The 27,872-nt window shown below is 45.5% G+C and overlaps 1 protein-coding gene across 6 annotated transcripts in view; it reads right to left on the bottom strand.

Moving 5' to 3' along the window:
- Positions 1-27,872, bottom strand: part of LOC146865554 (baculoviral IAP repeat-containing protein 1-like) — a 1,189,967-nt gene that overhangs the window by 801,663 nt on the left and 360,432 nt on the right. The window lies entirely within an intron of this gene.

The following is a 27,872-nucleotide window of genomic DNA, read 5'->3' as shown; positions in this document are numbered from 1 at the left end:
CAACACTTCAAGTCCAAAGAATGTAAGGCTCTTTCAGCTGCCGTTTGTAGATTTGGAAAGAAGGATTTCAAAACAATTGGTTCATTAAGATAGAAATCCGAAGGGACTTTAGGTATAAAAATTGGGTTGGTACGAAGGATCACTCTATCATTCTTTTTTTTTTTTTTTTAAATCTTTTTATTAACTTTGCTCATGGTCTCATACAACACATCCTTAAAATCACATGATAAAAGGGGGGTACCCCCTGTACGGGATATACAACTATCAGCATGATGGGACAATAACATATTACACTTGGCCCCCCTCACCCCCATTGCTAGATGCCCGATATCTCTGCCACGGCCCCCACACTTTTTTCCATTTGCGCACACATCCCCGGGACTTATAAATAACTTCCTCAGCCCTCTGGCACCAATCCAGGTCCCTGCACCATTGATCCCACCTTGGGGGCGCCTGCGCCCCCCAGCTACTGGCAATATTCCGCTTCGCCCCTCCCGCTGCCAAGGCTAGCCATATCTCCTGGTACCTGGACCAATCCGTGGGACCTTTAATCATGAGGAGAAGCCATTTAGGTTCAATTGGTACCGGGGAGCCCACCGCCATTGTACGCGCGACCCGCGTCCAAAAAGGTACTATGTTCGGGCAGTCCCAGAGTATATGATAGAATGTTCCCTCCCCCTGACATCCTCACATACATAATGGAGACAGGCTCCTGCCCCACGCAAAGAGATGGGTTCGCGGGTAGTATACCCGGTGGAGAATTTTAGCTGCACAAGGCGGAACCTAATCCGAATGGCAACTTCGCGGGGGCTTTGCAAGGCGTCCTGCCAATCTTCATCTTCAAGGCGACCGAGGTCCCCCTCCCAACTCTCCCGCAGGGACACCAAGGGGTCGGGCATGTTAATTATTAGTTTACGGTAAATAGTGGATGTTGGTCTACCTAAGATGGGGTCAAGAAGAAGCCTGTCCTCCATTGGGGACTGTTCTGGAATGGGCGAGTCAGGGCGCACATGGGAGCGCAAGGCATGCATAAGTCGCAGATAGTGAAAACGCTGGGAGTCATGCAACTGGTATTCACGCTGAAGGTATTCAAAGGATCTGGGGGCGTCTCTTTTCCACACGTCACCCAGGTACTCTATTCCAATTAACTTCCAGCTCCCGAAACCCACGTGTCCCTTAACTTCCGCTAGGTGATCCCCCACCCACAGGGTGGTCCTGCCTGTCAATTTGCCAGCCCATCCCACCCCAGAAATGTATTCGCTTCCCGCCAGCATTGGAGGACCACCCCCGTATGCGAGGGTAGATCTCCTCGCAAGCGCTGCGTGTAGAGGAGCGACTCACAGACCCCACCCGGCATAACATGCCTGTCCACTCGATAGGCAGGTTCCGAACCCGGCGCATAGACCCAGTCGTTGATTACTTGTAGTTGAGAAGCCCAGTAATATAACTGGACGTCCGGGAGGGCCAGCCCCCCGTCGTACACCCACTCTATCATTCTTGAATTGAATGAATGGTTCCTGTATCGTGCAAGCTTGAAGTTCACTAACTCTTCTTGCAGATGTAAGAGCCAAAAGAAGAACAGTTTTCCAAGAAGTCAGCTCTATGTATTGGCTCAAATGGATGCTTCATAAGCTGAGTACATACCATGTTGAGTTGTCACATTGGAGGTGGAGCTTTTACAGGAGGAAAAACTCTGAGAAGACCATTAAGGAAATATTTTATCAGTCTGTCTGACCACAAAGAAGACCCTTTGGAAGATCTTCGGAAACAGGAGATTGCATCCAAGATAACTTTAATCGAGTTATGAGCCAGACTTGAATTTTCCAGGTGGAGGAGAGATGGCAAGACTTCCTCCGGAGATGATTTGAGGGGATGCACTTTAGGAAATCTACACCAGATGCAAAACCTTTTCCATTTTAAAGAATAAGTTCTGTTGGTACTGTCTGCTCTAGCACAAAACAAAATCTTCCTGCATTCCTGAGGAATGTTCAGGTCTCGAAATTCCTGGAACTCAGGAGCCAAGCCGATAATTTGAAAGAGACTGGATCCGGGTGCTGAACTTGTTCCTGGTTCATCGTTAGGAGAGAGGGAAACAACTTCAGGGAAATTGACGGCTGTAAGCACAGAAGATGAAGTTCCGTGATCCAGTGTTGGCGAGACCACACTGGAGCTACCCTGGGAAGGAGAGTAATTGGTGGAAAGGTGTAGGCAAATACGCCGGACCAAGCTATTGAAACCGCATTCCCCAGAGATCCCTGTTGGGGATGCCAGCTTGCGAAGTGTTGGCATTCGGCATTGCTGCTTGAGGCAAACAGGTCTATCGTTGGTTCCCCCCACTGCGAGAACATTTTGTTCAGGGTATTTTGGTTCAATTCCCACTCGTGGCAGGTTGTCTTTAACTTGCCTAGAGAATCCGCTATTACATTTTCTTTTCCTGAAACGTACTCTGCTCTCAACAAGATTCCATGCTGAATTGCCTAGTTCCAAATTTGTTGAGATTCTTGGGAGAGGGAGAGAGATCGAGTTCCTCCTTGTTTGTTTAGATAGTGCATTGTCATAGTAGTGTCTGTCCTGACAAGCACTAGCAAGTTTTGTATCCTGGGTGGGAACGCCTGTAGAGCTAGAAAAACTGCTCTTAGCTCCAGGAGATTTATGTGCAGGCCCCGCTGAGAAGGTGGCCACTTGCCACTGATTTGAAGTTCCTGTAGGAAGGCCCCCCAACCTACCAGGGAAGTGTATGTCATTATCACCAGGGGAGAGGCTTGAGTAAGGAAAGGTAAGCCCTGAGACAGATGGTAAGGATGAGTCCACCAAGTTAGACAGGCGACCATTTGTGGAGTCACTTGGATAATGTGGTTGAAAGTCCCATTTACCTGAATCCACTGTGTGGTCAAGGCTTCCTGAAGAGGACACATGTGCAGACGGCAATGTGGAACCAGAAGAATGCAAGAGGACATCATGCCTTACAGAGATTGGTACAAGCGCATCGAAGAGACTTTCGTCTTTGTTTGTATGCGGTTTGCCATGGTCAGGAGTTTTCGTTTTCTTTCCTCCGTTGGATAGGCCCTCTTCAGAACTGTATCTAGGATAGCTCCCAAGAAAGTTAGGCGCCAAGAAGGCTGTAGGATTGATTTCTCTGGCTTTAGTGTAAGACCCAACTTGCTAAAAAAGCCGCAAACAGGCTTTGGAAGACTTCTTCACAGCATTGAGAGAAGGAGCTTTGACGAGCCAGTCGTCGAGATATGGGAAAAAGTGGTGGTGATGTTGTCTGAGATATGCACCTACTGGAGCTAGGCACTTTGTAAAAATGTGTTGGGTTAATTTGAGCCCGAAAGGTAAAGCTCTGAACTGCTAATGCCTGCCGGCTACAGCGAACCTTAGAATTTTTTTGTGCTTCTTGTGAATTGGTATATAGAAATAGGCATCTTGGAGGTCCAAGGATACCATGTAGTCGCCTCCATTGAGAAGATGCAAGACTTTTTGAATGGTGATCATGCGGAATGACTGTTTCTTGAGGAATTGGTTAAAATTTTGTAAATCCAAAATTGGCCTCCACCTGTTCTTCTTTTTGCGCACTAAAATGAAGAGGGAATAGAAGCCTTTCCCTCTCTGATGAAAAGGGAAACACTCTATTGCTCCTTTTTGGATCATTGATGTTATTTACAACTGTAACAGGTGCAAATGTTTGTGAACCAGAAGTTGAGGAGGCGTTGGTGGAGGAGGCTGTACAAATTCTAGAGAATGGCAGAATTGAATTAGTTGAAGGACCCAGCGGTCTGTTGTAATTTGTTTCCAATTTTCTAAATAGTGGGAAATTTTGCCACCCACCTCGGGAGGAAATGAAGAAGTTGCAACCAGCTGAAGTAACAGGTCATTGACGTTTTGCGGAATCTTTTTGTCTACCAGCTTTCCCACGAAAGGAAGACTTATTGTAGGCAGTTGAAGGCTGTTCTCTCTGGGCGAACTGCGTCCTGTATTGCTGGGTAGGGGAAGTATAGGCAGGGTACCTTTACTGCTGGTAATCTCCTTTGTATGATGGCTGGCTTTTACCCCGTGGACCACAAAAAGGGGTTCTTCTATACTGCAAGGTGCCTAAATCTATGACTGTGTCAGTGTTTTTCTTAATCCCTTGAAGGGCTTCGTCAATATGCTTCCCGAATAGCTCCTGTCCATCGTAGGGCATATCTAATATCTTTGTCTGTACCTCAGGCCTGAATGTTGTAGCCTTTAGCCAACCTTGGCTAACCGCAGCCCCAGCTAGCTGAAAAAGCCAGTGGAAGCGATATCCATTGCACAATCAATAATCTCCTAAGCGGAGCGCTCACCCTCCAACAAAACTTTCCTTGCCTCCTCTTTGATGTCTTGAGGAAGATCATTAAGGTAAGGGGTGATGTCTAACCACATCTGTCTGTTGTAGCGCCCCAGTAGCACTAAGGAATTGAACGCTCTGACTGTCAAAGCCGACATGATGGAAAATCGTTTGCCGATATTATCCAACCTCCTATCCTCCCTATCTGTGGGTGTTGAAAGTGGAGCCTAAGGGTTTTGACCTGTGTTGAGCCGCCTGGGCAATCACGGACTCAGGACTGAGGGTGACCTGTGAAACAGGTTGGACCGTCAACCGGGGCTTTGTACTTCTTGTCGAGCATTGGTAAGACTGGAGAACTGTGGCAGGGTTTTTCATTATTTTAATGCCCTGATCCCAAATATAGTCAATAATTGGCATAGACCTGACAGATTTTTTTAAAAGGTTCCTTACAATTGTAAAGGAAACAGTCCTGTTGGTGAGAAGGCATTGGACGGTCAAAGTGCCTGGCTGCTCTCTCCAACAGATTATGAAATCCTCCAATATCCTCTGGAGGAGAATCTACTTGAGGTGGAGCTGGTGATGCTGGTGGAGCGATAATATAATCGTCCCAGTTGTCTGGACGCGATGGTGTGTCCTAGTTTTCCCCTTCCTATTGTTGGTCGTCCGAAGATGGAAGGAGCTGTACTGGCCCTTGAGGTATAGGAAGGGGTGGAGGCTGAAGCTTGTACCACAGGAGGTGGAGAAAGCACTGGTGCAGGAGACGGTGCAGACGTAGGAAACCTCTTCCTGTAGTCGGACAGCATAAATTGGAGGTCCGTTTTCAGCGCAGAAGGAAGACAAACTATCTCTGGCTGCTGTTGATGATGTTGGTGAGGATAGTACATTTGGTCATCAGAGAACTGTTCTTCATCAGAGTCCTCTTGATATTTGACATTTAGCTCTGATGGGCTTGGAGCAGCCTCAAACATGCTGTCTATGTCTGAATCCTCATCATCTAAAAGATGAGTTGGCAATAAGGCTTGGACCCTACTGGGAGATGTTAAAGAAGGTGTCAACCTCTCTTTTTGAATTTTTTGATGTACAAATAATTTTGATGGTTTCAATTTTGGTGTCCTCGACGAGGTCATCGTCGGAACACGTACAGTCGCCGATGAACCATCGACGGGCATTGTCAAAGTCCCAGTAACCGGCGTAGATGACAACACCCCAGTCGACGATGGACTCGTCATCGACGCTGGCAACACCGTCGACGGAGTACTTGTCGTTATATTCGCCAACAGATTGGTCATCGCCGTAATCTTCGTCAACAGGCTGGCCGTAGCCGCAATCTTCGTCAACGACGACAATGACTTTCTTAATATTTTTATCATCGACGACAAAGGCGGTTGGCTTTTCGACAAAGACGTCGTCGACGATGAAATAGAAGCTGACGATACCAAGACTGTGGCGACGGTCACTCCGACGACAGCAAGAGGAGGTCTTTTCTTCGTTGTCAGTACCATTGTCGATGAGCTGTCCATCGACGAGGCTGAAGAAGGCTTTTTAAAAGTATGCTTCACCTTAACTGGAGGAGTAGAGGGGTCAGAAGCAGATCTTTGAAGGGATTTTCTGGCAGAAGTCAAATCCTGAAGAGAAGGAGATGCCCTGGAAGGCAGATCTTGCTTCTTAGTGCCTCTGAAGACTTTTTGTGTGTCTTCTTTTGAGATTGCTGATGACCTGGCGAGGCGTCCCGAGGTCTTTTCTGAGGCGTCTTTGAGGAGGATCTTGAGGAACCATCATTATCCTCAGAAGATAGAGGGCCCTCCCTGTTTTTAAGCCTCTGCAGCCAAAGCCTCACGGTCTGTCAAAGTTTTTGAAGAGAAAGTGCGACATACTTTGCAGCCCTTTGGCTTGTGATCAGGATAAAGTCAGAAGAGGCAGTTTTCATGAGGGTCATCATTGTGAAGCCTCTTCTTTCTGCAGGTATGACAGGGCCTGAAAAGGCCTTTTTTAGGTGTGTCTGACATGAAAAAATTGAGGACTCCACTCAGACAAAGGTAATTATATATAAGACATACCTTGAATCCAAGAAAAATCTATAGACAAGGGAAAATTGAGAAAACTGAGCAGAGCTCAGTGGAGACTCCCTTAGCACGACATGCAGTAGAAAATCTGAGGGACTGGAGCTCCTTCCAGAAAGGTTCTAGAGGGTGGTGTCAGCTGATTGGTTGTTCGCCTAAGTTTGGTCCTTTTTTTTAAAAAGGACTCAGATATGTTACTAAATACAAGGCCTTAGGCCTGTTACCTTCTATGTCTAATGTGACATTACCATTATAAATGTACCGGGGACTCCTTCTCAACGACGGGGAATGATTCAAGTATGTTAGTCTATGAAAGATACCCTAATACGGGATATATATATACACATACATAAGTTCATAGAAAGACTACAATTTGCAGCAAGGGGCGGCCCGCCTAACATACATGGGAAGCCTGCCTCACAGGCCTTTACCACAGAGACAAAAAAACAGAGTTACCTCACACTTTCCAGATCTGGGACTCCAAGAAGCTAAACGCCTCATTACCCGCTGGTGGAAATCACATGAGTCTCCGACCTAAGAGGCCTGGCCGCACTCCATCGCCACATGGGTATGAGCTGAGAGTGTGGCTAAGAGAAGACAACTTAGGGCTTCATCAATACCCCATCTCAGCCAGCTGGGATACTATCCTAGCTGATCTCCACAACTCCCTGCAATATCAATCACAGTGACTCCTTTAGTCTTACTACACTAGTAGCGGAGACTCCGCATGCCACTTACATTCCGAACTTCCACGTTTCTTGATGGGCCACATGCATTTATGCCAGAGGGCTGGCATTGTTTTCACTTGTTCCCCTTCCTTGTTTACCTAGTTTCCCCCTTTCTTTTTATTCTAAAAAACCCAAGACAATAAGAAACCTCTGTTTATTGCCTGAAGCACTTCATCAAATAAATCTGGAATACATTACTATAATTGGACTTAACGCATGTCTTGATATTACTGTCCGGGCTTGCTGATACATAAGCCAGCTTGAACTTAGCAAAATCAACTGCATTTCTCCATGTGAGTCTGTGTCTTGAACAATGTTCACTAAAGAGGATATACAAATGCACTCTCATCATTTGCATGTTTAACTGACTACATCATATCTTGCTGTAACATATATGTAAAATTCAATAAACAGATGAAACAAAAAAAGACTACAATTTGCAAAATCACAAGTCACTAGGCACTAAAGGTACTCTGCAAGTATTTTGACTCAGAAAAGAGCCCTTTGCAACTCATTCCAAATTGCAAACAAGGGGAAGCACGAAAGAGCTGCACTCTTCTCATTGAGTGGCACTATGATATATATATATAAATACTTTGCACTACCGTTGAGGTTGCAAACTATTGACAGGCTACTAACAACCAACACAGTATAGTAAACCATTAGCATAGTAGAATCTGTACCAGTGGGAGAGCTTCTACAGTATTCCAGGGGACAGCTGCATGCTCCCCTGATATAATTCCCTGCAAGCTGATGTTTAAAGCAGCTGCTTAATAACAAGTAGATGTACAAAGAATAGCAATGTAGGGATGAAGTTCTGCTGTCCGTTGCGAAACATCTTCTGGCTCATACCTAGGCATGAGGATAGAGGTTTGCAAACTCCTGAAAACGCCCATTACAAAATCAAGGGTACGTCACAAACCGGTTGGTGTGTTAAAAATACTGACTGGGTTCTACCCTGCCTTATGTACATTATGCCGTATATGCACTCTATCACATGACATTAAAAGATGCTTAGGGAGATGCAGGAATAGTTGCCCTGAGAGTTGGGCTATCTTTGGGCAAGCAGCAATATTGTGAGAGATGTTTTGTATATTGACTAAGAATGTGTGTATGTCAAGACAGTTGAGGCTATATACAAGTGCTTTATTCTCGTCCCATTGCTTGTCAGTGCTATGTTGTCAGGTTCCTGGATGGTTCACTGGGACAGTTTACCACTTGCTCACAATGCCCCTTCTCCTTTCTTTCTGACCTGCAAGCCCCTGGGAATTGACAGAGAAGAACTGGGGAAAAGTGAGTGGACTAAGAAAACGGGAGGCGGGTTCATAGTCTGACAATCCTTCCTCCCTCTATCATCTAAGAATAGGAGTCTAAATGAAGTAAACAGTTTACCTAGGTTATCCAGGAGTGCACGCTCAAAGCTCATCCTACTCTCAATTAGAGCTGTACCTTTGCCCGTTTCTATTTTGGTAAACAGATTGTAAAAACAGAACCTAATCAGGTTGGGTCTTCTGGTTTTGGATTGTGACCCATCCTCACTTTCGACTTACTTAAGTAGTGTAACATACTACCATGCAAGAATAGTCAGGCTTACCAACTTGTGTTGTAAAAGACCTTACTTCCGACTTGTACTTAGTTGATGTATGATGCTGTAGATCTTATTTTAAGCTTGATATCAACACATTCAGTGCTAATAGTGTTGCTACTACAATACTGAGTCTGTGCTATTCTTCAGATGTTTACTCTTTAGGGGGTATTGTAGGATGCTGGCTCTGTATATACTATACCAAAGTGAGGTATAGTGTGCACAGAGTCCAGTGGATCCCCAAAGGTAGGCAGACGTTAAAGTAGATAGTACCTTACCCTCTATTTGGAGTGGTGTGGGCGAGCACTAAGGCCATATCAGAGGGTAGTGCTAAGCATTTGTTGTAAACACTCAGGCAAGAAATGATTTCACACACTCAAGGACTAAACTCTGACCAATTTGTTTAGTATAAAAATATTATTTAGTTATTTTTATTTTCAAGAAACATGCCCACCTAGTACAGGAAAGTAGAATATTAATTTGCGAGAATAATGCAGTTGTACATAGTTAAAATGCAGTAGTTTGGTTACAGAATAATTACTTTGTACTCGCAAATAGTCAGAATTAGTTTTCAGAGTGCAGAGACCACACGTTAGCCAACGGGCTAAGCACGGTCAAGGACTGCGGCAAGCAGGCCACCAGGTTGGGAAAACAAAAGCTCCTGGGGTCAAGGTCAGCACTGTAGGGCCCATTGGCCAACATAAGAATGACACCACCAGCGGCACAGAGGTGGCCGGGTGTAGGATGCGGTCTTGGCTGATGCTGCAGATTCGGTTGTGGATCCCTCAGAGTCAGGCAGCAGCTGGTGAAGCAAATGGGGTCTTTGGGAGTCGTCGTTTTGTGACCACCTGCGTTCGGAGTCGGAGTTAGTCGGAGGGTCATGGTTGGTTTTTTTGGACCGCTTTGGCTACGGAGTCGGTCAGGGTGCCGCCTTCGGTACAGGTTGAGGGGACCTTCCTGTTATTGGCTGCAGGTTTGGTTTAGGAGCTTATACAGGTCAGGGGTAACTGGGATCCAGGCTAGTATCGCCAGGGGGACCTCCTTAGGGTACTGTGTCACTCCGGCTCGGAGCGCCGGGAGCAGAGTGATGGAGACTCTCGGAATCGGCTGGAGTCAGAGTCAGTTGGTTTTTGAGCATGTCCGTACTCCCGGGAGACAGAGTCTGTTTGGTTGCGAAGGCAGTGCAGGTTCTCTGGGTTTTTGAGGGCTGCTAGCTGCAGGACACACTGAGGTTCTGCTGGAGGAGTCTGAGGTCAGGACAGGCCGGTATGGCTGGGGCCAAGTCAGAGGGTTGTAGGAGAGTAGGATCTGCTTCACATGGGTACCCTCACTTTTTGCTGGTGTTTCACTGTTTTTCGACCTTAGTCTGGCTGTGGCCCTGCTAATCAGGATCACAGCCTAGCTGCTTCCTCTCTAAAATGGTTTCCATGTACATTAGGTACATATCTAATTGGATTCTGGAGTGCCTTATAAGCCCCTAGTATATGGTATACTATGTACCTAGGGCATAGGTACCTCAGAGGCCTACCAGGGGCTAAAGCATGTATTATGCCACCCCTGGGAAGCACTCCAAAAAGGCACCACAGGTCTGCTACTGCAGCCTGGGTAAGGGTGTGCTTGCACCCCTTACAGTGGTATAGGCTACCTATATCACTACCATATACAGATACATATAAACCTATAAGCCACTCCTATGGCAGGCCTTGACAATCCTGAAGGCAGAGTGCTTGGTTTTGTGTGAGAGGGTGCCCAAGCATGAGCTGAGCCCCTCTGCAGCTTTCGGAAATACTTCCTTATGGCTGTTCTGTAATACAGCCATACCATATACTCTTAAGTGCATTATAACCTCACGGTAAATGCTAACTTTGGGATGGCTGCATCAAGACATGTCGTGTTTGGTGTCAAACACTTTGGAACACTACCCCCCCGCCAGTTCTGGCGACGGGGGTAGCATTCCACCCTTCTAGAGGGAGAGACATGTTCACACTGGCTAAACCCGGTAGGACTTTCCTGAGCCCTGGCATCACAAAATGGATGCCTCTGCCACAGACACGGGTCTGGCCTCCTGCCGCTGACCGAAACCCCGACAGGGGAGGCCTGGACAATAGGTTTCCTGTCGAGGGGAGGTGTCCCCACCTCCCCAGACAGGCTGATGTGTATTGAGGCTGGGCGGGAGCACTCTCTGGTGCTTTGAAGTCCTGCACTCTGGGCACATTTGGTGTCCCTGTGCATACTCCAGTTCAAACCGGTTGCAGGGGCTACCTGCCCCTGCTCTGGCGTGAAACTGGACAAAGGAAATGGGTGTAACCATCCCACCCATAGGTGGGGCCTTAGAGTTAGTCCATCCCCTAAACTTACTATAAGTATAGGAATCCAGTCCCTAGGACTTTAGATCACCCTGGACGAAACTCTGCAACATATATCCTGGACCTTCGACATTCTACTTTAAATAGAAGACTGAAGAAATCTCCCTTGGGGTCAAGTAGTGACTCCCCTGCTTGGCAGGCACCAAAGAAGCAACTGACCAGTCTGCAATTCTGAAGCTCCCACCGGATGCCAAAACCTCTGCATCCCCAGAGGTGGATTTTCAGACTTCCCCCTAGGCTACCCTGAGTCCACAGCAAAGCTGAGGCCCGTGGCTATCGTGGGTGATGTGGAACCTTGACCCCTGGGCACTGTAATCTTTTGCAGCAACACTATCTTCCTGGTCCTCCTCGAAGTTGTGCTTTGGGTTCCGAGTAGCTCCAGCCTTGAGCACCTCCTGCACTGAAGATTGTTGGCCTCCACTCCACGAGTGACCCGTGGACCAGCTTCAAGTGCAACCGCTTGAGGCTCCTTCGCGATCACTAGCCCATTGGCTAGAGGTCCCCACGAAGGCAACTCCTTTTCTGAATGGGCTTACCTTGTTGCTCCAGACATGTCCCAACTTACCCTCGCTGGTTGAGTCCCTCAGACCTTGCTGGTCTGCACCACAGTCCTTTCTCTGAATTCCAGTGACTTGCCCTTGCCAAGGCTTTTTGGGTCCATTCTGGTCACCGTCACCGCAGCACTTGACAGACTTTGTGGGACAGCTCGAATCCGGCTCGTGGACTTTGTCGATGCCTCCTGGACCCCGTGGCTTTAGAGTCAAGACACCCATCAACTCACCTGAAGCACCCGACATCTGTGGGCATTGGTCCATCCTGCCCTAGGTCACTGGCAAGTGACCCAGACTCTGGCCCATCTGCTTTTAGGTTACTTACATCCTAGATCCAGGCTTGGATCTCTTTGGACACTTCTCCTCTTCACGGCAGCAGCAGTTCTTTGCAGGCTTCCATTGAAATCGACGACGCGACTCGACACCAAAAGACACCTATGCACCCGGATTCCCTGGGTCAGGTAACTCAAGTACTCCGGTGCTCCTGTGGGTGCTAGCCCTAGAACTTCCTAAGACCAAAAGGGTTTGGTCCAGACTCGATTAGAAGTGTCCTTAATCTTTAAATTTCCAACCGCAACATTGCCCATAGAAGATAATAGGAACCCGCGGTTGTGTTTACACACTGCATACAGTCCCCGTGGGTCCCCTGTGTCACTACCTTGGGTGGTTCCTTGGGGTCCCAGCGATTCTAGAGGCAATAGGCCTAGTGTCTGTTCCAGTGTGGTTCTTATACCACTTTTTTGGTATATGGTTTGGTACGCCCCTAGGGCCGAAACGTGTATTTGTGCTTTTACTGATGATTGCTATCTTGTAACTTAAGTTCTTCGAACTCCAGCCTCATAAAGAGACTAGAGGGGTGTGTGTTAACCTAAATACATATATTTTAAAGATATACCTGGTATGGTTGTCCTTTCATTTGATCATTCAAGAGATTATAGACTGGTAAAACAAGCTGCTTTACATTCCTTCAAGACTTAGCCTGAAGGCTGCTCTCCATAGCTACCCCTAGGATAGCTTTCAATAAAGGTTGTCTTTAACCTATCACCATAAGGGGTTGTTTGGACTGATATAAGGTGCCCACTAGAACTAACAAGTGGTCAGCATATATCAGGCCACCTTCTCACATTGGTGTGCAGCATGTGGGATTCCAGCTTGCTATTGTTTTACCAGATAATCTCAATTGGATTGATCAACTGAAAACCACTAAAGGTACCTGAGGTACATATAATATCAAGTTTAGCTACAGTAAGTTCTACTGAACTTAGAGTTGTGTGTTAAGGGATAGCACACCCTTTCTACAACTCAAGAGAGTTTAGTAGGCCACACTAGTATAGGTAGTGCAATACACCACACCACATTAGTAATGTCTAACCAGCCAGGAACCACTGGGTCCCAACCAGGAAACAGTGAGCTCCTTCCCTCACCTTTGCTCAGCTTAGGGCCTTATGTTCCATTAGGAAGCTGAAGACAGGCAAACGTCCATCCACCCAGCATCTCATAAAGATACTGAAACTGGATGATATCACAGGGTCTAGTGGGCCTGATGATGTAGGCCAGACTGGTGACAATGACCAGACTCTGGTGAACACAGACCACCAGGATGAGGATGAGGAGGATGACAATAATGCCACTTCCTTCATTCCTCCTGGTAGGCCTGACAACAGGGCTAGAAGGGACAGATCTATGTCAAGGGGATCTATCCAGTCTAACTCCTCTATAGGAACCTCTGTTTCTTCTCACAGAGGGAGTGAAACCTCCTAGGAGAGGAGAGAGAGACTGCTGAAGTATGAGCAAGACAGGTTCAACCTCAGAAAGCAACAGATGGCCTTAGATAGGGAAGCCCTGGAGCTCTACAGAGCTAGTAAAAAGGAGAGACTACAGTCCCTTGGTGGCAGCAATTTCCCTAGAGATAGTGAGAGGTCTTATGACCATAGAAACCCAAGTAAGAGTGTCCATCCCTACCAGAGTGGGGATGACATCCACAAATGGATAACTGCCTTGGAGAGGGCCTGTAAAGTACAGAAGGTCCCTCAAGGTCAGTGGGCAGCAATCTTATGGCTCTCCTTTGCAGACAAAGGTAGAGACGAGCTCCTGGCTGTAAGAGAAGAGGATGCTGATGACTGCAAAGTCTTGAAAAGTGCACTGATAGATGGGTTTGGCCTAACCACTGAACAATACAGGTTAACGTTCAGAGACACCCAAAAGGCACACAATCAGGACTGGGTTGACTTTGTTGACTGTACTGCAAAGGCTCTGGAAGGTTGGTGATTGGGCAGTAAAGTGTGTGACTTCAAAGGATTGTACAATCTGATAATGAGGGAGCAGATTCTTAATAACTGTCAAAATCAGCTGTTGCACCAGTACCTGGTAGACTCGGATCTGACCTCTCCCCAAGAGTTGGGAAAGAAGGCAGACAAATGGATCAGAACCAGGGTGAGGCAGAAAGTACAGAACCAAGGTGGTGACCCTAAGAAGCAAGATTACAAAAACTCTGATAAGGGTGGGAACAAGGGTAAAGACCAGAGGTCTTCACAAGGGCCCCAAAAATCTTCTTCAGGTGGGGATTCACAGGCTAACAAAGGGAAAGGCCAAAAGAAACCTTGGTGCAAAATCTGTAAACAGAAAACTCACTGGACTAGTGACTGCACCAAGACCAAAGAAAATACTCCAGCCCCCACCAATGCCCCTAAGGCACCTGCTCCCCCTAGTGCAGTTACAATTGGTGGTGGAAATACACAGAATAAGGGTGTAGTAGAGTTGACCCTGGGTTCTGAGATGGACTCTGGCCTAGTCAGAGTACCAACTGTGCTGGTCAGTGATGGGGGCATGGATATGTCCCCCTTTGTGAGCCCCAGTAACCTGGGCAAATACAGACAGCAGCCTTTAATTAATGGAGTAGAAGCTTGGGCATTCAGGGACACAGGAGCAAGTGTCAAAATGGTGACAAAAGATCTTGTGGATCCTGGGCAGCTTATACTTGGTGAAATGTACCAAGTGACCAATGCTAGCAATGTCAGAACAGACCATTCTCTGGCAGTTGTTAACTTCTCCTGGGGAGGGGTAACTGGCCTTAAGAAGGTTGTGGTAAGTGCAGACCTACCAGTACAGTGCTTGCTTGGCAATGATCTGGAAATTTCAGCTTGGGCTTAAATGGAGCTCAGGACACATGCAGACATGTTAGGGATCCCTGCACATGTCTTTGCTGTGACTAGGTCACAGGTCTGATCTGAACCAGGAGCAGAAAACCTGCCCCTCTCTTGAAACCCTCAGACAGCAAGCTGCTGATGAGGCTTCTGGGAATGCTAGTGGCACCCATAAAGTTTATTGGGATGATGGACTCCTATACTCAGAGAGTAGAGACCCCAAGCCTGGTGCATCCAGGAGGTTGGTTATACCTCTGAAGTTTAGGGGTTTCCTATTGACACTAGCCCATTATATTCCCCTAGCAGGACACCTAGGCCAGAACAAGACTTGGGACAGAATTGTTCCTCACTTTCACTGACCCCACATGTCTGAAGACACAAAGGAGTTTTGTCGCTCCTGTGTAACCTGCCAAGCCAGTGGCAAAGCAGGTGGCACCTCAAAGGCTCCCCTGATACCACTACCTGTGGTGGGGGTTCCCTTTGAGAGGGATGGGATTGACATTGTTGGTCCCATGGATCCTCAAACAGCATCTGGGTACAGGTTTATACTGGTGGTGGTGGATCATGCCACCAGGTACCCAGGAGCAAATTCCCCTCAGGACCACTACAGCAACGTTAGTGGCAAGAGCTCTCATGAGTGTGTTCTCAAGAGTAGGCTTTCCTAAGGAGGTAGTATCTGACAGATGCAAACTTTATGTCAAGTTACTTAACCGCTATGTGGAAGGAGTGTGGAGTGAATTACAAATTCACCACACCCTATCACCCACAATGCAATGGTTTAGTTGAGAGATTCAACAAAACCTTAAAGGGCATGATCAAAGGACTCCCAGAGAAGCTTAGGCGAAAATGGGACCTGCTCTTGCCCTGCCTTTTATTTGCATACAGGGTGGTGCCTCAAAATGGGGTTGGCTACAGCCCATTTGAACTTTTGTTTGGTCACCCTGTCAGGGGTCCATTGTGTTTGGTGATGGGAGTTACCTCTCAAGCCCCCAAAGCAAGACATAGTGGACTATGTACTTGGTCTCCGCTCCAGGATGGCTGAGTACATGAAAAAGGCAAACAAAAACCTTGAGGCTAGCCAGGAACTGCAAAAAGCCTGGCATGATCAAAAGGCTGTACTGACTGTTTACCAGCCAGGACAGAAAGTGTAGGTGTTGGAGCCTGTGGCCCCAGCAGCTCTCCAAGACAAGTGGAGTGGACCCTACACTATTGTTGAACAGAAGGGAGAGGTTACTTATCTAGTGGACCTAGGAACTCCCAGGAGTCCCCATAGGGTTCTCCATGTCAACAGGCTGAAGCCATATGTGGACAGGGCTGACATGGGCTTGCTCATGGCAACTGATGAGGGACAGTATGAAGAGAGTGACCCACTCCCTGACCTCCTCTTACAGAACCCTGATGATGGGTCAGTTGATGGTGTAGCCTTGGCAGGCAGCCTCACTGCCCAGCAGCAAACTGATTGCAGACAGGTTCTCAATCAGTTCAGACACATGTTCTCACTGACTCCAAGTCAGACTACCTGGTGAACTCATGAAGTGGACACTGGGGACAGTCTGCCTATTAAAAGTAAGATGTATTGGCAACCTGACCATATCAGGGACTGTATCAGGACAGAAGTCCAGAAAATGTTGGATTTGGGTGTGATTGAACCCTCAGATATCCCTTGGGCTAGTCCAGTGGTCCTTGTGCCAAAATCTCACACCAGTGGTGGAAAAAGAGAGTTGAGGTTTTGTATGGACTACAGGGGTCTCAATGCAGTCACTAGCACTGATGCCCATCCCATACCAAGGGCAGATGAGCTCATAGATACTTTGGCCTCAGCCAAGTACCTCAGCACATTTGACTTGACAGCTGGCTACTGGCAGATCAGACTAGCTGATGATGCAAAGCCAAAAACAGCATTTTCAACCCCTAGTGGGCACTATCAATTTGTGGTAATGCCCTTTGGTCTAAAAAAATGCACCTGCCACTTTCCAAAGGTTGGTGAATACAGTTCTCACAGGTCTGGAAGCCTTTAGTGCAGCATATCTAGATGATATTGCTGTCTTTAGCTCCACCTGGGAGAATCACCTGGTCCACTACAGGAATGTTTTGGAGGCCCTGCAAAAAGCCGGCCTAACTATCAAGGCTACTAAGTGCCAGATAGGGCAAAGTCAGGTTGTGTACCTGGGTCACCTTGTAGATGGAGGCCAGGTTCAACCATTGCAGAGCAAGATCCAGACCATAATGGACTGGGTTGCTCCAACCACCCAGACTCAGATGAGAGCCTTCTTAGGCCTGACTGGGTACTATAGGAGATTTGTCAAAGGGTATGGATCAATAGTGACACCCTTGAATGACTTCCAAGAAAATGCCCCAAAAGGTTCAGTGGACAGCTAGCTGTCAAAAGGCATTTGATGACCTGAAGCAGGCCATGTGTACTGCTCCCATTCAGAAGAGTCCTGACTACTCCAAGAAGTTCATTGTTCAAACTGATGCATCTGAATTGGGGGTTGGGGCTGTACTGTCACAATTGAATGAAGAAGGTCAGGATCAGCCAGTAGCTTTCATAAGCAGAAGGCTGACCCCTAGAGAGAAATGTTGGTCAAACATTGAGAGGGAGGCCTTTTCTGTGGTTTGGGCTTTGAATAAGTTGAGGCCATACTTGTTTGGTACTCACTTCCTTGTTCAGACAGACCATAAGCCCCTCTCATGGCTAAAACGAATGAAGGGTGAAAACCCCAAACTGCTGAGGTGGTCCATTTCCCTACAGGGATGGACTTTACAGTGGATCATAGACCTGGGAGTAACCATGCCAATGCAGATGGACTCTCTAGGTATTTCCACTTAAAACATGAAGACTCAACTGGTCAAGGTTAGTTTAATGTCCCTGCGTTTGGGGGTGGGGGGGTTGTGTAGGAGAGTAGGATCTGATTCACATGGGTACCCCCATTTTTTGCTGGTGTTTCACTGTTTTTCGACCTTAGTCTGGCTGTGGCCCTGCTAATCAGGACCACAGCCTAGCTGCTTCCTCTCTAAAATGAAATCGACGACGCGACCCGACACCAAAAGACACCTATGCACCCGGCTTCCCTAAGTGAGGTAACTCGAGTACTCCGGTGCTCCCGTGGGTGCTAGCCCTAGAACATCTTAAGTCCAAAAGGGTTTGGTCCTGACTCGATTAGAAGTGTCCCTAATCTTTAAATTTCCAACGGCAACATTGCCCATAGAAGATAATAGGAACCCGCGGTTGTGTTTACACACTGCATACAGTCCCCGTGGGTCCCCTTGGGTGGTTCCTTGGGGTCCCAGCGATTCTAGAGGCAATAGGCCTAGTGTCTGTTCCAGTGTGGTTCTTATACCACTTTTTTGGTATATGGTTTGGTATGCCCCTAGGGCCGAAACGTGTATTTGTGCTTTTACTGATGATTGCTATATTGTAACTTAAGTTCTTCGAACTCCAGCCTCATAAAGAGACTAGAGAGGTGTGTGTTAACCTAAATACATATATTTTAAAGATATACCTGGTGTGGTTGTCCTTTCATTTGATCATTCAAGAGATTATAGACTGGTAAAACAAGCTGCTTTACATTCCTTCAAGACTTAGCCTGAAGGCTGCTCTCCATAGCTACCCCTAGGATAGCTTTCAATAAAGGTTGTCTTTAACCTATCACCATAAGGGATTGTTTGGACTGATACAAGGTGCCCACTAGAACTAGTGGACAGCATATATCAGGCCACCTTCTCACAAGGGTGTCTTCCTCTTCTTCTTCTCTCTGCGTGGCTGTTCGGTTCTTCTTCTTCTGGTTTCTTCTTCTCGGCTATGGTCCTTCTTGCCGGCTATGGTCTGAGGAGGCAAGGTTCAGGGTTGCCCCTAAATACTAAATTTAGGGGAATTACAGGTAGGTACAGGTCGGGACCAATAGGTCCCTTCTTTGAGGTGGGTACACCCCCTATTATGGCACTCTCCAGTTTGGGGGGGCATAAGCCTCACTTTGGTTCGCTGTGTCCCCCACCTGCAAGATGGCGGGGCCTGAGAGTTGTGCTTCACATCGCCTCCCCCACCTGAGGGGTGGGGTTGGAAAAGGTGGGTACACCTCTCCTCCTAACTTTGGTTTTCCTGCCGATTCTCCTGCCCAAAGTGGGGGTCAAAACTGGTGGGGGCGAGCTGGATTGAAGGCATGGCATACAGGAATGTGTGAACATGTGCACAAAACTTTTTCTGCACTAAAACACGCTGACTGCAATGGCAGTGTAAGAGTTCCCAATTGGGTTTTGCAGCAGTACAGTTTAAGGGAAAGAACATAGGCCCTGGGTACTTGGCTTCACAGGAACCCAGGGCAGACTCAGTCAAAGTACATCAACATTAGGCAAAAAGTGGGGGCAACCATGGAAAAAGGGTCACTTTACTACAGGTATTCCCAAGGGTAAACTTACAAGTGATCAAATCTGTACTGTAAGTTTACTCTAACACTTTGTAGCAAATTTTCTTCTTTAGGCTTTTCACCATTACAAGTATAAATTTGATACAGAGTGCAGGTTTAACCCCTTCGCCGCGGCACGAATTCCGCCGCAGCGCTGGGGGTTTCGGGGTCAGCGCGGCGCCGCCATGCTCGTGACGTAACCACTCCGTCATGAGCCACGGGCGCGCTGTGCTCATGACGGAGTGGTTCCGTCACGACTCCGCCCACTTGCATTGATCGCCCGCACAGGCCGGGAATCAGTGCCGCGTGGGTGGAGCGGCCGCCAACGGCCGCAGCATGACGGAACCACTACGTCATGAGCACACGGCGCCCGTGGCTCATGACGGAGTGGTTCCGTCATGAGCAGGGAACGGGTTAAAGTCTGAACCCTTGATTTCAGGGGGTGGAGCCCAAGTTACGAGTGTAAAGTTACATCTTGTAAGTTTTCACATGTAGGCAGAGATCACCACCACCAAGATAGCCCTATTTAAAAGTATGGGGAAAACCTTTTAAGTTTATTCAAATAAAATAAAATTGTAAAAATATTATTAGTATCATTAATGATGTAAATTCCTTTCAAATATTTATTTTAAATGTAGAATAAATGCTAGGGCATTTTTAACTTAATTTTGAATGTACTTTTTTATTATTCTGAATATATTAATTTGAATAAAAAGTATTTTTCTTCAGAGTTATTAAAATCTCACCCAAAGGATAACATTTTATATTTATTTATTAAGAAGTAAATATTAATAAGAGCTACAAAGAGAAATTAAGAAAATGTACTTCATTATTAAAAAAATAAGAAAGGTAAAGTTTTAATTTTAAAAAGGTTAACATTTTATATTAAACTAATAAGTATGCTTTGTTTATATTTTTTTAGCATTATATTTATTTCTATTTTAAAAAAGTTAAAATAAGTTATTTAATTTAACATTAATTCCTGTGGACTTTTATTTCAATTCCCTGAATCAATTATTTTTAGGTCTCGCCTAGACAGTGCTTGCACCGTCTCTCCAAGACATGCAGTATACACTTTAGTGGGGAAGCTTCTTGGAAGCTCCGCCCACTGGCTTAGGTCAGTAAATGCTGCTCTCTGATTTGTTTACGGCTTGGTAGTCCCGCCTCATGCCGATTATGTCGTCATTTGTAACCTTCCAAGGCTACTGCCCCCTTTACTCACCGCACTTTCTTCTGGCGCCCAGCTTAATCACAACGGTGCGCACGTGATGTCGTTTCCAGCTCCCGGTCTGTAAGCGCTCCCCCTGCATGTTCGCGCATGCCCATCAAGCCGCATCGGCATGTTTTCACTCCGGGAAACAGTGGACTTGTATAGATATATATATAGCGCAAACTCTCAAACTCGACCAGAAGGTATTGAAGTGCTTTACATAAGCACCGATTACATTACGCAATGACACATTCAGGCACTGGGAGATAAAGTGATTTGCCGAAAATCACAGAATGTGGACCGACCCCGAGGCTCGAACCCTGGTCTCCAGCACCAAAGTCGGCAAATTAGCCATCAGACCACAGCCGCTCACTTTGTATAACGGGAGTGAAAAGGAATATAGCCTAAAACAACATAAAAGAAAGCACCACTGAACCTCTCTGTCTGCTTGGATTTAAATCGTTTCCAAGTTAAGTAAAAAATGTTTTTTTCTAATAATAACGATTTTGTATTCTTTTCATACACATGTGTTTGTTTAATTTTAACAGTCATCGCATTAACGATGGTTCATAAGAAAATGCAAGCCGCATCGGCGTGTTTTCACTTGGGGAAACAGTGGACTTGTATAGATATATAGCGCAAACTCGACCCGAAGGTATTGAAGTGCTTTACATGAGCACCGATTACATTACGCAATGACACATTCAGGCACTGGGAGATAAAGTGATTTGCCGAAACTCACAGAATGTGGACCGACCCTGAGGCTCGAACCCTGGTCTCCAGCACCAAAGTCGGCAAACTAGCCGCCAATCCGCTCACTTTGTCTAACGGGAATGAAAAGGAATATAGCCAAAAACAACATAAAAGAAAGCACCAAAGCAACAAGATATGTTGCTTTGTATTTGTGGTATAAAAATAACTATGTATATAAAAAAATATGTTCCTTTCTGCTGGGTATGCTTTAAAATGATAATCGCTGCCCATGAATGTTGAGCTACCTAATTGATTGACTATCTTATTTTAGCACTAACGTGTTGCACTGCTGTTCAGCTTGCACTTTCCCTGCGCGCATCAGTTGGCTGAGCAGTGACTTTTAATGAGTTCACGTGAGTGTACTTATTGCTGTAACAGCAGATGTTGAAATAGAAGACAGGATAAGCTGAAGTTGAATAAACAGCTGCACTTCATTTATCCCGAACGTGATTACATCATAATGGCACGGGCTGTGGAATACCACAAGTGTCTTCCCGCCTGCTCACGACCGCAGATATCTTTAGTGTTGGGGGAATCTGTGAGACTCTTTGAGGGCTATCAATCATCACCTAACTGATGGCTTCTGTTATTTCTGCCATTATTTATCTTCCCTGTAACGATAATGTATTTTGTCACACAACATTGATCGTGTCTCCATTCGTAGGTTTTGAATGTAATGGATAAGGTGGGAATGTATCATAAAAAATATCTGAAGTCCTTCTTAAATAGATGGGAAAATACACTGGGCAAAGTTGGAAGTTGTAAACAATAACAAGCATTTGCAATGCATTAGGTCTCGCATTTAGGCATGTTTAAGCTACTGATATTACAAATAACAATGCTTTTTTTTTTCTTCCTTTTTTAAAACATAAATAAAAGGCATTGTTATTTACAATGCCAATAGCTTAAACTTGTTAAGGGGTGCTAGCACTGGCATAATCACCTGTTCTGCCTCTCTCTACGAGAGTTTTTTAAAACTGTTGATATTGCCCACGCGCTCTCAACAACTGGCAGAGATTCATTATATTAAAGGCTGCGCTTGTTAAACTTGAGCACGGCCGTTATTTCACCTTCAGCCAGCTTTTGGCAGTGTGTATGCACGGTTATCATTGCTGTGGGTCACACTTTCTTGCTAATCACAGCTTGTGTCTGTTGGTGTGCCTTCTCTGATAGGCACAGCTTGAGTTAAACCTTTATGCTGGTCACTGCCTAGAGTTTCCTGTCGTCCTGTTTTCTTTCTTTCAGTGAATGTATAGAGATCAGTTGGTAGTTTCCTGCTTGTACGCTGCACTGTTTTTAAAAAAAACTACTACCCGCATCCCACTGTACCCGCTTTGTTTGTTGGAATCGTATATTTCTTCAATGCTCGTGAGCGGCTACCGTGGTGGTGGTTGAAATCCACTGAATATGGTGAGATATATGTGTGCGTGTATCTCAATGCAGAGGCTCCATGTTTTTATGCATTTCATACCTTGCCACATAATTCCAATCTGCCCTAATTTTACTCAACGCCACACACTTCCACTTCCCATAATTCAACTCTATACATTTCCATTCCACACCACATAATTAGACAACAATTCACATATTTCAACTCAACAACACAATTATGCAACACACCATATACGTCCAATTAACACCACAGAATTCCACATCATGATACAAAATTTAACATCACACCACATAGTTAAACTCCACAACACAAAATGCAATTCCACATAATTACTCTCACACACAATCCCACTCCACATAATTCCAGTACAGTCAATACCACATAATTACTATCCACATTTTTCCACTACACACCATATCACAAACTTTCACTACACAAATCCACTCTACACATTCCACCATACACAATTCCACAACTAACAATTCCAATCCAACCCACAGAATTCCACTGCACAGCACATACATCCACTCCAATCCAAAACACATAGGTAAAAGACATTGTCATTTACATCGCCAATGCCTCTAACTCTCACAAATGCGAGACCAATTTGCCGTGCAAATGCTTGTTTATGAGAGGGTGTTGCAATACCAGTGGATGGCTATGAGTGGTGCTAGACTTACTCTAAGTCTGAGTTGGAGTACATTTATGACTTTCTTGTGTCCTTTTCGGCTATAGTAACTATAGAAGTGCAGTCTGTGAACAGCAATGGGCTTACACTTTTGTAGGTGGGTGCATGTCCCCCCTTAAACCCCTCCTTAACTCCTCCTAAATCCCTCCATTAATCCCTCATATTTAGTTGTAAGTAATCTCCATTTGCCGGTCAGCCCCCTTTGTCCCTCCCACTTTTACTACTGAAATGTATACCTAAGTGTGCGGAGATCTTCACCGTCTGGAAAGAGGTTTCCACACATAAAAGATAGTATGACGTGAGACGTAGTCCTACCCATGTAGGTATGTGAATAGGAATTGTAGTACGTTATTAGTGCTATTGTAGTACTAGTATAACGTACCTCAAAGTGCATCTTCTCAATAGGCCCCTTTGGTTCTATGTACTCTGAAACATGACTCTGACCTTGCTTTCCATTATACAATAACCCTTATATTCTTTTAATGAGCCAGGACTAGTATGCTGCATCAAGACTGCAATTTGGTCATCAAATTAGAAGCCTTGAGGGATTATTTCCATAATGAATTAATCAATGTGCCATTTGCTTAGCGCACAGCTGGCGAAAGCATCCCAGCACTACAAACGCTAAAAAGAGGGGGGCGGGGGGTATATTTAAAGCTGGTGAGCACTATGAAATAATCCAAGTCTTTAAAAGTTTTATCAAAATCTGTTCATTGGACAAGGCGCAAACATTCTGCAGAAGGGTGGTCCATAGTTTAGGGGCCAGAAAGGTTGAAGGAGCATCCACCCTGGGGCCGCCCAAACCAGTCATTTGCACTCTGCCCTTCTCCATGTAGGCTGTATTGTAGCCTGCATGGAGAATATGGCTTCCCCATAAGCCGCTGGCTGGGCGGCATCCCGACCAATCACAAACCTGCTTGCAGCATTGTGATTGGCTTAGGGGCGGGTGGCTGACTGCCTGCTTCTGCTTTCTGTGAGCAGGAGCAGAGAAGACGCGGGGCTCGGCAGGCGGAAAGGTAAGTTTAATTTTCTTTTCAATTAAATTAACCACCCCTCGTGACCACCCCCTCCCCGTGCAAATACCCCCTCCCCCCCACCCACAAGCCATGCCGGCCGCGACCGCAGCGGACAAGGACTTGCCAATTGACTGCAACAGACCAACCAAGGAAGGAATACGCAGGTCATCAAACATCTGAAAAATGGGAAGGTAGCAGGACCTGACAACAGTACTACAGAGGCACTGAAGACAGACATTGAAACATCAGTGGACATGCTGTACCATATGTTTGGAAGGCTCTAGGAAGAGGAGAAGGTATCATCAGACTGGCAGGAGGGATAGCTCATCAAGATCCCCAAGAAAGATGACCCGAGTAACTGCGGGCTACAGAGGGATAACTCTTCTATCAACCCAGGCAAAGTGTTCAACAGAGTCATCCTCTACAGAATGAAGAAGCAAGTCAATGCTCAGTTGCCAGACCAGCAAGCTGGCTTCCACAAAGATAGAACCTGTAAAGACTAGATTACATGCAACACTTCACAGCAGTCGATGGAATAGAACTCCCTCCTCTATCAACCTCATTGCCACTACGGTGTGCCAGATAAACTCGTAAGAATCATTAGGAACTTTTACGAGGGAATGACTTGCAAGATAGTCCATGGAGGACAACAAACAGAAGCCTTCCAAGTTAGGACCAGAGTCTGCCAGGGTTGTTTGCTCTCGCCCTTTGTCTTTCTGCTGGCCATAGATTGGATCATGAAGACAAGCACAGCAAGGCAAAGAGGTGGGATCCAGTGGACACCTTGTACCAACTTGACAACCTGGAATTTGCAGATGAACTAGTCCTACTCTCCCATAAAAATGTGCAGATGCAAGAGAAGCTCAACAATGTCGTAGCCACATTAGCACAAATAGGCCTCAACGTCCAAAGGAGAAAAACCAAGAGCCTTAAGGCTAACATGGCCAGCACAACTACAGTTACTCTTGTAAGTGAAGCACAGAAGGAAGTTGAGGCCTTCACCTATCTGGGCAGTGTCACAGACAAGCAGGGCGGCAAATCGCGGGCTGCTTTCATTCAGCTAAAGAAGATCTGAAGGTACTGTATCAACTACAGACTTGAGGGAGAGTTTCATGCACCTCTAGTTTATTAATAATGAATATATATGGTTTTTCTTGTCTACAGCTCTCGCAAATAATAAAACAAAAACTTTGTATGTAGCCCGATTTGATTTTGATGTACTTTTCAATTTTAGGGCCATTTTTATGCCCTACACAGTAAGCGACTACATGTTATATATTGATACTAGCGTCCAACACTAATACTTTGGCATTATGATTTTTTAATAATATTGGGCCTTTTCAGGTGTTGTGTAGTCTTACACTGTCCTGATGATTATCTTAGCGTTACTGACAAGGTGGAAGCATCATCGACACTACAGCAAATAGACTAGGTTCCTCTGCATTAATTGGAACATTGTGCTTTAGAAGTTATTTCAATTATATACCAAGAAATGTTGATCTGATCTTGGTCATTTGCTGTCTGTATAAACACATTTTTAATCACATTCATTGTTCTACATCAGCATTTTTATGATAATTTTTTTAGATTATTTGCGTTCCTTGTGACGGCTTTTTAAAAACAGTTTTGATCAAATGCGTCAGTTTTGTAATTCATAACCATGAATGCCTGTGCTGTGCAATCTGTCTGCCTCAAATGTGTTAATGATTTATTAAATGAGCCCTTAGTGAACCATTGTTTTGCATATACACACATGTCTAGATTTATCTATTATAGCGCAAACGTGACCCATTAGGGTGTCAGAGCGCTTCACATGATATAGTAATCCCATTGTAGCGGTTCGTGAGCAAGCATTCATACCTACCTCTCGAGCGCAACATTACATTCAATTAGAAATAAAAGACTTCTGCGATTACAATAAAACCTGAACCTAAAGGATACGTCATATCACAATTATTTTACAATCAACTGAACACCATAAAAATTCTATATTTTACAGTTAAAACTGAGCAGTCAATTTGCATCTCTGGCTCCCCTGGCCTTTTCAGGAGCTAATTTAGCACCCCAGAAAATTTACTGACGATCCTCATCACCTTCACTACATGTTCTGCCTAAAACAACTCCAAGCAGACAATGCTAAGGGGTCATTTATGTTACCCTATCCCACCAAAGATGCCCTGGAGTGGGCCACACCGTATATTCTTGCGCAACAGAATACAATAGCTTTAGAGCAGTTTCAGCTATTGCATGAAGAGGCAAACTACAAAGATTAGCGATGCAGAGTTACGTATATTTGAACAGGGGTCTAGTGACATCAATAATGATAGCAGCTTTATCCAGCCACTATCATCAGAAGCCACCTGGACAGAAAAGGCAAGTTACGAAGGTGGAGCCATTGTAAGTAAATAGCAGGATTTCCAGGGAGAACATTGAAGCAGGTTACATGCTTAGTTGATTATCAGATCTAAAGAGGAATAGGAACAGACGTGTAAAAGCCGGTTTTATCTGTTTAAGAATGAACATTTGAAGCCAGCATGACTCACAAGCAGTTCCTACCCTGAGACACCGTTGGTCTAAAGACTTTAAGGTTTTTTCTAGTGCAATTACGGAAGTCCGATAAGCGCAGTACCATACACCTTGCCATTGGCTGCTTCACTGAGATGGGCACATTTATTCCGTTACCCAAGCTTCCATCCACCTTTTCTAATGTCTTCCTAAATTAAATTGTTAAATTCATTGTAGCCCTGAAGGAAGGAAAACTGATCTTGGAGCACAAATCAATACTCAATTTTGGACAATGATACTATAGCACATTCAAATTGTCAATAACAGGCCGACTAATTATGTTCCTCAAACGAAAGGACAGGCAGAAAAAACAGTAGAACCAAGCATTAGAGCAATACCTGGGTTATGTTCGGATGAATCAAGATGACTGGCTTCGTGGATTTTCGTTATCAGGATTGCATGTACCAACTCTATAGAAAGTTTCTAGTCAACTCTTAACTTTTTGGTACAGATTGTGTCAGGTTGGTCATCCAAGCACTTACATTTGGCAAAAACTAAGGCGTTTTTGTCACTACTGGGGGTTAAATGTAAAATCTATTCCTTATTTCATGCAGCTCTTTTAGGCTTCCCGTTTGGTCAGTCTGGTGGTCTTTGAACTCAATCTGATCTTAGGGTGGCATACCAATCATGTTGTCCAAGCTGAAATAAACCGTTTGTGGTCCCTCTGTACCTGCTCTGCAGGTTTTATTTGTAGGTCACTGAAATTTGTGGTGAAGGTTGCCTTTGATTCTTAATTTCAGTGAGGTCAGTTACAATATAGCATTTCTTGAAAGGTTAAGAGACCACGAGACATTTATGCCCTTATTGGTTACAGCTTGTTGTTGTTAATTTCCCCATTATCCCGATGTGCCTCAGTTCACTGGGAGGCTGGGCATTTGGTGAGGTGTAGTGAGTGCCCTGGGGGATGCCTCTTGGCATTCAAAATGATGCATACGCTGAGGTCTTTTAACCGAGCTTGATTTTTTCATATTAGTGCATTTTGGAGAAACAGGCCAGTGAAGGGTCTTGCTCCTTGCATTGTGTGCTTCAATATTTGTACTTGTATAAGTTCAACGACCTGTAATTTGATTGTTCTCTCATAGTGAGATATTCATTTTATGTT

The sequence above is a fragment of the Triturus cristatus genome, chromosome 2_1 (assembly GCF_964204655.1).
Source record: "Triturus cristatus chromosome 2_1, aTriCri1.1, whole genome shotgun sequence".
Taxonomy (NCBI): Eukaryota; Metazoa; Chordata; class Amphibia; order Caudata; family Salamandridae; genus Triturus; species Triturus cristatus.
This window is presented reverse-complemented; position numbering and strand designations above follow the sequence as displayed.